Here is an 11,786-nt window from a genome sequence, read left to right as displayed (position 1 = left end):
ATAGCTACTGAGGTCTCCTCAATGCAGGAGAGAGTCGAACTTGAGGCCGCGGGCTTATCCCACCTGCAGGGGAGGTCTCCCCTGTTCTTCCTCAGTCCCTTGCTGGATGCCACCATACCAGAGAAGGTCAGCCTTCCCCAGTCCCCTTGGCTATGTAGGGAGCCCCCATGACATCAACTGAGTGAACTGCAATGGAGTTTGTCTACTTTATGGATGGTATGAGCACCATGCTACAGGGGGGGAGCTCATGTGGAATATTTATGTCCCTAATAAAGGACACAACCCACCCAACAGTCAGCAGTAGAAGCCAAGCTTTAGGCTGCCATTTAGCTCTGGATGCCCTGGTCAGCAAATGGTTCCATCAGCACCTCTTACAAACTCTTGGGCCACTGTCTAAGAGTTGTTCCTTTTAGGGTAAGGAACTCAGGGCACTCTTGCCTCAGAGATACCCCAAATATAAATCAAAATCACAGATGTCCCCACATGCAGTAAGGCCACAATGCAAGGCCTCCCTGGGACACCACTTGTCCTCCTTGGTGTTCCAACATTACAGATCATGGCCAGACGCTCATTTTGCTTCTCAGGATACATAATGCTGGCCCTACAGGAGGTACTCAATAAGTAAAATCCCACCTCCCCTGGAGACCACAAGCAGCCAGTGGAACTGAGAGGCACACACTGGTCTCCTCAAACAACTCCTATTTAAGCTTCAAGGTGTCAAACGGGCCTCCAGTGGAGGCCATCAGGGGCCTTGACAACACAGAGTTTCAAGACAAAAGGATGCACGTGCAGTTATCCACAAGCCGACTTCGGACTGCCCCTGGGATGGGAGACCAGAGTGGCTGCTATCGGCGTGGGAAAGAGGGGCACTGGTCCAAAGAGTGTCCAGTAGATCGCACAGGTCGTGTGGCGGACTTTACTGAGCAGCATAACGGACAGTATGGAGCAGTGCGCACGCCGTACACCCTGGGCTGCGGGGAACCCACATGTTACAACGATGCATATGGAGCATCGACTCTTAGAAGCGCTACCGGGTCTGCTCTTATGAGGCAGTGGCGGCGGCAGCAGCAGCCTCTGCATACAAGCGCGGAGCAGTCCATGTCCCATCTGCCTCACGACCAGAGCACAGCTGGGACCAGTCACCCCAACCCCACTTCTGTTGATCCCTACGACAGACACCTGTTGCCGAGCTCAGGGGCTGCTGCCACTTCGGCTCTGTGGCTGCTGCCGCTGCCAACACCTCGTCCTACTATGGAAGGGACAGGAGCCCCCTTTGTCATGCCACAGCTGTGCTCCCCATGGTTATGGGCCAGAGAGTGAGCTGCCGCAGGCCTCAGCAGCTGCACGGATTCTCTGTATGGCATGGTCCAGTGTGAGCGGGAGCACATGTGGACCGAGCACGGTGCTCAGCCTTTTGAAACTGGAGGTAGGATCATTGCGGACTGAACCCTGGGCTGCGGTCATATATGAGAACCTGCTCCGCGCGTCCCCTTGCCACGATGTTTCCATTGCTTCATGTTTGAGTAAACAAAGGAGTTTGTGACCAACTGTGTTTTCTTTCTTAATTTAATTCTTATAAGTTGACTTTTCTTTCCTCTTGATACTAGTCCCTGTAGCCTTTCACTCCGTTCCTTATATTCTCAGCCTCTGAGCAGCCCTAGGTAAGGATTATGCTGACATCCCCTTTTTCCTGTACCGTGGATCCCCCTCTTATCTTGCTTTCCTTAGGAATTGAGCCCTTCTCCCTGTCTACCTGCAACATCTCCTTTCCCTTTAAAATGACCATGTAGTGGCACAAGACCTTTTACTCTTCTGTTAGCTCTGGGCCCTAACGTTGAGGCTAATCTTCTGAAACTGCTAGGACCATTGGGGTTTTGGGGGTGGGGGTTGTTGTTTTGTTTGTTTTGCTTTATGTCTGACCTGTGATCGTGGTACAGCATTAGCTGAAATTTAGCCTTGTTTTATTTCACTCCTCCCACTTTTTAAAAAATATTTTGACAAATAAACGTTTCTAACACTTAAAAAAAGTGAGAGAAAGAGGGAGAGTACGAGCAGGGGGAAAGGCAGAATGAGAGACAAAGCGTTCCAAGCAGCCTTCTTGCCGAACATGCAAAGCTTGGCATCTGGCTTTATCCGACAACCAAGAGATCATGACCTGAGCCAAGATCAAGGGGGATGCATAACCGACTGAGCAACTCAGATTTTATTGATTTATCCATGAAAGACACAGAGAGAGACAGAGACACTGGCAGAGGGAGAAGCAGGCTCCATGCAGGAAGCCCAATGTGGGACTCGATCCGGGTCTCCAGGATCACGCCCTGGGCCGAAGGCAGGTGCTCAACCACTGAGCTACCCAGGAGAGGAAAAAAGGGGTTTCTGAGGCAGAGCAGCATAAAGAGACACAAGGAGACATGAAATTATATGGCTTGCTCACACAACGCTGGTAGTGAAGTATGGCTGAAACCTCAAAGGCTGCAGATGGAGTGTTAATATGTTTTCAATGACGCATTTACAAGTTTTGACTTATTCTATAGTCAAAGAGTGAGTTATGAGCAGACGACATGATTCTTTCTGTATTTGTATTCAAATTAAAAGGGAATGGAAGAAAAAAATAGGGAGATTACTGTCTCTCTAATTTATTTGTTACTCCTTGCTGTTTCTTAAACTTCAGAATAGAATTACTACCATCATTTTTTTACAGTTTTTTTAATGTCTTTTATTTTTAATTCTTTTAAGTAATCTCTCTGCCCAACATAGGGCTTGAATTCATGACCCTGAGATAGATAAAGAGTTGCATGCCTTACCAACTGAGCCAGCCAGGAGCTCCATTATTTATTGATCATCTTCATAACTACAACTTTTTATATTCTTTGTTTTCCTCATCATCACTTAGCTGCTTTGTTTTCTTTGCAGCCTGTTCCACTAAGGAGCAGTTGGTGGCCTCTCTTATTCTTTAACTTGAACAAACAGAAGGAGTAGCAATGTAAAAGGGTCCAGGGCCAACTTGACTTCAAATTCTTCCTCATTTCCAATGTGTCTTACAAGACCTCTCTTTTTGTTTCATTCTCTAGGATTAGAAGAAAGCCTTTGTTGTAATTTTAGTTAGCCTTATTAATGACACCTTTCCTTTATTTCAAATATTTGAGAATGTTTATATTATATGTAGGGATGAAGTTGAAGCCCACTGTTTGGGAGCCAAGACTGTATAGGAAAGACAGTATATAATACTTTGTGATATGAATGATTTATCTATCTCAGATTTCAGGTTACTGTTAACACTATTCTAAAAAGACAGTATCCATATATAGAAACATTTCTTATTGATAATGTTTTATGTAACTAAGTATTATGAAGATGAGTCCTTTTTGGTTTGATCTCTTTTTCCCAAATTAGGAATGAGTATTAAGATTTAGCATCAAGTTTATGATATATTTGAATTTTTGCTCCATGCATGCAACTTAATTTTTGTAAGTTAATACTGAGTTTTATAATATTAAAAACGGGTGTCAGCCTCACATGCCCAGCTGGTGACAATGTGGGAAGCTAGTAGGGATGGGTCAGCTTAGAGCAAGTTAAGTACTGCATGAATGTATTCCAATTCAAAAGAAGAAAAACCATTCTGTCTGCCAAACAAAATATATTCTGAAGGCTGGCTGTTTTGTAATACTTGATTTGAAATTTTTGGGGTCTGAAATTTATAAAAGAATTAAATTATAAAATGCTAAATGGCTTGCCTTTATTATGAAGTAATCAGTTACTTTATTTTTTTATTTATTTATGATAGTCACACAGAGAGAGAGAGAGACAGAGAGAGAGAGAGGCAGAGACCTAGGCAGAGGGAGAAGCAGGCTCCATGCACCGGGAGCCTGACGTGGGATTCGATCCCGGGTCTCCAGGATCGCGCCCTGGGCCAAAGGCAGGTGCAAAACCGCTGCGCAACCCAGGGATCCCAATCTGTTACTTTAAAATCAAAAGAGAAGAAGAACTGGGGGTGGTGGAAGGGGAGGAGGGCGGGGGGTGGGAGTGAATGGGTGACGGGCACTGGGGGTTATTCTGTATGTTAGTAAATTGAACGCCAATAAAAAATTTAAAAAAAAAGAAATAAAGCAAATATCATGAAACCTAGTTATTACAAATTGCCATCTGTATTTATAATAACATTGGTAGCTATTTTTTTCTAATAAGATGAGTGGAATTTCCTTGATTATAGGTTTATTTTTATTATTTTCTATTTTGAAAAGGCCAATATGCTTATGAGTAAGATTTGTGTGGTCAGCTTCTGTTCTTTCATAAACTTCAGATAAAAATCATTTTAGCTGTAACCAAAACCTGAAGTCTTTAAAAAATGGCAGATGTTAATTTAAAAACAGCATATACTAATTTAGTTTGCTGTGTGATTATGGTCTAATGGAAGTTTCATAAGCTTTCTTTTCCCCTAACTCAGAAAAGTATATGTCAGAGTTTTGGAGTATGTCCTTAGCCAAGAATTTTATCCACTTAACATATATTTACAAACTTACATAAAGCAAAAACGAATGTAGGTAACTATAGTGAGCAAGAAATATAGTTTTGCTCATATTATCTGATGTTTGCCAAAAGAAGAATAAAAGATGTATGAATTAAATCATACAGAGAAAAATACACGTTTGAGGAAATTCAACAAGAAACAGATATCCCTGAAAGAGAACTTGGTAGAGCCCTGCAGTCCCTCGCCTGTGGTAAACCAACACAGCGGGTTCTTACAAAAGAACCCAAGTCCAAGGGAACAGAAAATGGCCACAGATTCACAGTTAATGATCAGTTCACATCCAAAGTACACAGAGTCAAGACTCAAACAGTTGCTGCCAAACAAGGTGAATCTGACCCAGAAAGGAAAGAAACGAGGCAGAAAGTAGATGACGACAGGAAACATGAGATCGAAGCTGCTATCCTGCAGATAATGAAATCCAGAAAGAAGATGCAGCACAGTGTGTTAGTAGCAGAGGTAACTCAGCAGGTGAAGGCTCGATTCTTCCCAAGTACAGTTGTTATTAAGAAACCTATAGAAGGACTTATTGAAAGAGAATATTTGGCTCGAACACCTGAGGATTGCAAAGTATACACATATGTAGCATAAAATGCGTTCAGAAATTTGATTTATCCTTGGACTGTACTCTTCGCATGGACTGAGAAGTTCTTTTAAATCATTAAATATTAAGACGACCATCTCTTCTATTAAATTACAGCACATGTTCTAGACCATTCAGATCAAGCCTTTACTCCCTTTGAGAGTTTTCAAAATCAATTGATTGAGCTTCAGGCTTTACAGAGTTTATCCCTGTAGAGATCAAATTTTTTTTTTCTGGTTCTTCAAAATTTTATTAACAAAACCAGGGAGAGGGGAGGCAACAGTGAGCAAACTGCACAGTCCCACCCAGGCACAGAGAATGGAGAGACAGAGGGACAGACAAGGACAGAAGAAAATCCTGAGACCCTCTGATACCGGCAGCGGGGTAGTCAAATGGTGGGTGGGCACAGGGAGAAACTCAGGGACCACTGGAGAAACAGATGAATGGCAGAGCAGCCAAACGGGGGATTCGGGCGGCTCCCGGGCCTGGAATGCAGAGCGTGGGGACTTCGGGGCCAGTGAGGCTCAGCGGTCAGCACTGGAGCGCGGCTCGGGAGTGAGCGGGTCATGCTGGATCGTGAGGTGCAGCGTCAGGGCCAGTGATCCTGCCCGTCAGTCCCAGCCGTGCGAACGGTGCGTTCCTGCTCAAACAGCTCGTCCAGCTTGTACCACGCGTGCACACGCTCCAGGGCCACTCCAGCAGCCGCAACCTCTCCCTGCAGTAATGCGGGTACACTGGCGTTTGGGCAGGAGGCAGAAGTCACCCGCGAGCTAAAGACATCACGCACAAGAGGACACCCACATACCTCATCAGCTGGCACTTCGGGGTCCCGGGAGTGCTCGGGGCACAGCACCTGGAGCCGTTTACAGTATGTCTTGCTCTAAGGGTTGTAGACATCACAGAAGAGTCGTGTAGCTCCCTCAATGTGTGTGGGGTACGTGGACCCAAAGGACGTCTGGCTCTCGTACTTGGCAGCAGCGCTCCATGTGGCGCAAGGCAACACGTGGGTTGATAGGGTGCCCGCAGGAGACGCAGAAGATCTGCAGGTCCGTGTCATCACTGTCACCCTCATTGCTTTTCCAAACAAGGGCCTGTTCTGGGATTGTGGGTGGACATGAAATGGGGACACTTGTCGGCCCATTTCACAGAAGCCTCCAGAGCTCTGCTACTATCGGTGGGTCCACCACCCAGGCTTCCTTGGCCTCCCACCTTCCCCTCCAGCCTTGCCACACTTTCAGTGTGGGCTACGGGGGCTGCTTCCGTACCCCTGTGGGGGCAGTGGGGTGAGTGGGGTCACCGTGGATCCACAGCTGTTCTGAGGTATGGATGCCTGGTGTGGGAATGCTTCCCTGATGCCACATCTTCCAACCTCCCCCAGCCCATGAGGCAGCTTGTGGATTCGACTGGCCTTGCCATCTGCCCTGGGCAGGAGGCCAGGCTTGCCTTTGCTCCAGCCCCAAGTGGCCAGGACAGAGGCAGCCTTGGCTGCCCCACTTTGTCGCGGACAGGCCTCTGACCTGTTCACATCCACTCTCTCCGGGGAAGCTGAGGGGAGCCGTATAGAATCCTTGTTCCATTGCATCATTACTGGAGTCTTGGGGCAGCTGCTAAAACCACTCGGTTTTAGTATTCCATGCAGGGAGTGGGGCAGTGTCCCATGGTGGGCTGGCCTGGGACCTTGTGTTGTGCTCCGTTCTGTCACCCAGTCACTGTAGATATTTTCTACCTTCCTGCATAACTCAGGTTCCAGGGTACGTGATCTGTTCTCGGTTCCCTTAATAAACAAAGTCAGTCCTCCAAAAAAAAAAAAAGAAAGAAATATGATCATCTCCTTTTTTTTCCCCCAACAATACCAGCCTTTGAGTTCTTTATTAAGCACCAGATTTTCACATGCATCACTATAGGAGGGAGGCTTCAGATTCAACCAGACTCTGGCCCTTAGTCAGGAGAGATGTGGTGTGCTGAGGTATTCCTGTGTCTAGAAACAGGCACATGGCTTCAAGAGCAGCAGAAGTTGACTATGGGCATCATCGTCTTCCTTGAAAGAGTAAAGGTAAGTGTCGTTCAACCCAGGGAACTGAGGCTCCATCCCCAGGGGGAGGGCTTGGAGAAGTGGCCATAATGTCTTCAGGGATGCTGCCATGAAGCATCCAAAGATGACATCCCATAGGCTTTAGAGAGCAGATCAAGAAGCTGCTTCTTTTCATCTTCTGGGAGGAAACTAAACTTTGCCGCATTGGTGTTCAGTCTCTTAAACTCCTCCTCGGCAAAGTCCATGCCCTGTTTGGGCATCTGGTAATCCGTTCCAGGGTGGATGAAGATGAGTGGGTCATCCGTGTTGAGGGAGTAGGTAGCCTGGTCATGTTTGAGCCGAACACTGCATGCTCCGTGTCAGAGTTCCAGGGGCCTGTGAGGTAACGGGACCAGGGGCAGATCTCGAAGTGCATGTTTTCCTGCTGCAGCCTGTCATAAAGGGCCTCGTCCTGCAGCGTGTGGTAGCCATGGCCCAGCCTCTCCGTCTTGAGCGTGTCCACAGCCTCTTTGACCACCTCCGCTGAGCCCACTCCCCTGCATGCACAGTGCGGTGGATGCCTCTCCTCACAGCCTCCTGGTAGCCCTTCACGTGTCCCAGGAAGACACTGCTCCCTTTAATGGTCTCGTCTCCTGCCAGGTCGATGGCCACCACAGTCTGCTGGTACTTCGGACACAGCTCCACCACCTCCAGGGGCCAACTGGGCTGGTGGCGCAGGTGGCACAGGATGGACCTCACTTTCACCTTGAAGTCCCGTTCTCCCTCCTGCAGGCTCTGGCTCACCAGGGCCACCACCTCCCCTAGGATTTGCAAAATCTCTACATTAAAATTGATGTGGCAGTTTTAATACAATGTATACAAAATAGTCTAAAATTTACAATACCGGAAAACATGATTATTTTTTTTTTCTCCTAAAGTTGAAAAGCTTGGAATGTATGTCCAACAGTGAGGTAAAACATTTTGTCTCTCAATTTAAAGAACTCTGCAAGGATAACATTCAAACACATTCAATTAGGGCACTTTTCAGTTTTGACAGGAATAATGAATTACTGTAGCCAACAAGGCACAGTTAGAAAATGCCAACATTTCAAGTCAATAAGAACAAGGCAGATAATATCAAGCAAATCTTTTAAAAAACTTTTCTTTTGAAACAATTTCTTTGAGGACAAAGGGCAGTTTGCTTCACGTGACTGTAATTTCTTGTGCCAGGGAGGAGTCTGCCCTAGAGAGCATCGGAAGGCAGCCACTCACTCATTCCTGCACATTGCAAAAGGGCAAAGAAATAAGGTCCGTGGAAGGCGCTACTCCTACGTGGAGGATGGAAGGCACTACTTTAAGTTTTTTCTTGTTTGGGGTTTTTAAAATCACGCCACCAGTGTTTGTTGCTCACACTCTCGTGCACGGCCACAGTGGCCCCTCGGCCTCCTGAGGTGCACAGCCAAGCCGTCTCCCCTCAAGGACGTGTGACCCGTGTGCCTGGGCCAGTGTGGCTGTGTCCAGGATGCAACAGGGAGGCAGCGCTCCACAGGGTCCTGGGGCCATCCAGGTTGTGCCAGGGTCTCACAATGGGCTGAGTTGGACATAAAAGCAAACCTGTAAAAAGAGCAACAGCGTCAGGAGTCCCTAGAGAGAAGACCCTCAGCCACAGGACCTATCCTCCAGCCGGGGCCCCCCATCTGCAGCCAGCACCCCCTCTCATGTAGCGGACCCCCCACCCCCTGTCCCGCCTCCCAGGGTGAGTGGGGAGGCTGGCATGGGTTTTGAAGCAGGAGCTCTGCCAGGAGTCTTGCGACAGGCTAGGCTCACAGAAGATCATTGACCGGACCCTGTTGTCCATCCTGACATGGGCTGGAATCCCAGCAGTCTACACATTAGGACACTCAGAGACTCTGAGCATCAGTCTCAGGGCACCATAAGATTAGATCCACGCTTGTGTTTGTCCCGAATCTTAATGATGTTTCCACCTGTCTTCAACCTGACACCTGCAATCCCTCCTCCCTGCCCCGCCCTCCCACTGGCTGTGAGAGGATGCATCCTGAGGTCTTCACTATACTGACACTTCACTAGCCAGATAGGATGTCCCCTGTCCTCATCCCATGTGCCACTCCATGAGGACCGCCTCCCATTCATGTGCTTGGCAGGTTCACTGGCATTTGAGTGGATGCACTGACCCCTGCCCCTTCCACCCCCAGGTAAAGTGCAGGGACTGTGGGGCCTTTGGACACAAGGCATCAAGCACCAGATGCCCCATAAAACACTGGGGCACGACCCTTGTTCCCATGGACTTGGGCTCCAGCAGGCTGAAGAATGTGGAGCCGGGGAGTCAGCGGGACCAGCGGCACCAGGCTGGGCTGTTGGACCAGGCTGAGAGGGAGAAGGCAGAGAGACGAAGGTGAGGAATGGGGCTTGTGACCCGATCGCCAGGGCTGACACGACAGACCCCGAGTCCGTGTGCATGCACAGTGTGCAGGGCGGCTGCAGGCAGAGCCAGGCTGGGCGAGGCAGCCAGAGGAGCTCCCAGACTAACAGGGTCCACATTTGGGTGATGGAGCTGTCCCTGCTGATTTGGTGTGGGGTTTGTGGCTGGACAAGTGTCCCTGCACCAGTGAATGTATGGAGCTTGGCACATGCCAAGGCAGACCCTTTCTGACTCTGCATGAAACAAACTGCCAGGATGACCTGGTGGGTCACTGTAGTCAGGGTGGGGCAGAGGTGGGCAGAGAGTGGCTGAGGAGGGAAAGGACCAGGTTGGCCCAAGCCCCGAGCAGGTGTCTGGCTGGAAGCCAGGGAAGGGAGTTCCTTCTCCTTTCCCTGCTTTGATTTCTCGTGCAGGCAAGAAGCCGAGCAGAGGAAGGCCCTGCTCCACGGGTTCCCCAGGAGACCCCGGGAGGGGCAGAAGCGCACCTGGAAGGAAGACACAGAATCTTGTTACTATGTGAGGGTGAGTGTGTGCTGCTTCCCGGGCTGTGCCCTTGGGCACTCCCTGGGCTCCATGTGCCTCCTGGGGGAGGTGGGGCTCCACTTCCTCTCTGACCAGTGGCAGTTGAGCAGCGTGGTCTTTGCACCCTTTTTTTCCTTGGTGCCCATGATATTGCCTTGTGCCTTGTATGTGTGTGAACCGTGGCTGGTTGGCATGTGATGGTCATTGGCGGGCACTCCTGGAGCACATACCACCTCAGAGAACAGGCCTCTGTCCTTCATGACACATTACCCCCCTGCCCATCCCCTCTCAGGAGCTGCCACCATGACTCTCCAGCATCAGGACTCTTATTGCCTCATGAGCATAGTGGATGGAAGAGCTGGTCCAATAGAAGAAGCATCGCTGTGAGGCAGGACTTTGCGTGTCCCCCCATAATGTCTCAAGGGCATCAAAAGCATCCAGTCATACCTTTGTTCCGGACCAGCCCTGCAACTGCATTCCCTACTCCCAGGGTGAGTCAGATCAACAGATCCCATCTTTTTCTTTCCCTGTTCCGGGTGAGGGGGTTGTTACTAAGGTCTTGGCCGTTAGTTGGTTTCTTTCTTTCTTTCCTGAGTGTTCATTTTGCCTTAGTGCTGGGGCCAAACTCATGGAGTCCCAGGTGTTCTCTATTCCCACAGTGTCCACACATGCCGATGCCTGTCTACACCACCAGGAGGCCTTCTATCCCTGAGCCTGCCCTGCTGATGGAACCACGTACTGACAATCCAGTCATGAGTGTCTGGTCCCATTCCACATCTCATCTCAGAAGCCCTCAAGTTAGCCTCAGCCCACCTGGTAGACCGCCTGGTGCCCAGGAAGTGCCGATCACTGACACCCCTCAGCCGGCTCGCCAACCCTGTGTCAGGGCTGACAGCCTGGTTGTGCAGCAGAGAGACAAGAGGCCCTGCAGAGTGTCCCTCGAGGGTCCCCAGGCTGGCTCTCAGGGCCATGGGCTCGGACACACCCAGGCACCACCCAAGTATCCTGAGGAGAACACCCGTCCCGCTGTCAGCAACGCATTGGCAGACAATTCCCAAATGCCCCCCCCAGGCTCCAGGCAAGAAATGTGCCCACATGCCCCTAGACAGGACCCTGAACCCCCGAAAGAAAGCGTGGTGGAGCCCCAGCCAGCACACCTGCAGGAGCATCCAGGAGGGCCTGTGGGGAATTCAGGGAATCTGTGTGCTCCAGGAAGCAGACATGCCCGTGGATGCACAGCCAGGCCCCCGCATCCCAGGAAGACACCTGCCCTCCAGCCAAGCAAGGGCCCCCAGCCCACACCTGCCACACCTCACTTGGAGACGCTGCAGCCATGCACCGAGCCCCCATGGCCGCACTCTGCGCGGGCCCCCACTCAGCCCCTGGAATGGTCTTCACCAGATTGGACAGAAGCTGCTGGAGCTCCCGGTTCCTTGCAGCTCCCTCATTCTTTCCTCCCGAGAAGCCAGGACCTGCTCAGGGCCCTCCTGCCCCCCACCTGTTGAACGGAGCCTGTGTCTGTGGCCCCTGGAGTGTCCTCCACGGTGACCTACAGGTGTCCTCATCCTCAGAAGACTGCACACCAAATTGTATGTGGGAATTTTTTATTAAGAATAAAAAAACACACAACTTTGTAATAACATTTTAGAGCAAAAACAAACAAAGCAGATGCAATATTTTACATAACAATTTCAGAGAAATAATA

The 11,786-nt window shown here is 49.6% G+C and overlaps 3 pseudogenes; 1 reads left to right on the top strand and 2 right to left on the bottom strand.

The window, feature by feature from the left end:
- The first annotated feature begins 483 nt into the window (after positions 1 to 483).
- LOC140605422 (RNA-binding protein 4B pseudogene) lies at positions 484 to 1,418 on the top strand (annotated as a pseudogene).
- A 4,214-nt stretch (positions 1,419 to 5,632) lies between these two features.
- Positions 5,633 to 6,690, bottom strand: LOC140605421 (CXXC-type zinc finger protein 1 pseudogene; annotated as a pseudogene).
- A 545-nt stretch (positions 6,691 to 7,235) lies between these two features.
- On the bottom strand, positions 7,236 to 11,052 carry LOC140605420 (adenosine deaminase pseudogene; annotated as a pseudogene).
- Positions 11,053 to 11,786: the final 734 nt, after the last annotated feature.

This window comes from Canis lupus, chromosome 15 (assembly GCF_048164855.1).
Source record: "Canis lupus baileyi chromosome 15, mCanLup2.hap1, whole genome shotgun sequence".
NCBI lineage: Eukaryota > Metazoa > Chordata > Mammalia > Carnivora > Canidae > Canis > Canis lupus.
Note: the sequence above shows the minus strand (reverse complement) of the source record. Positions and strands in the feature narration are given on the sequence as shown.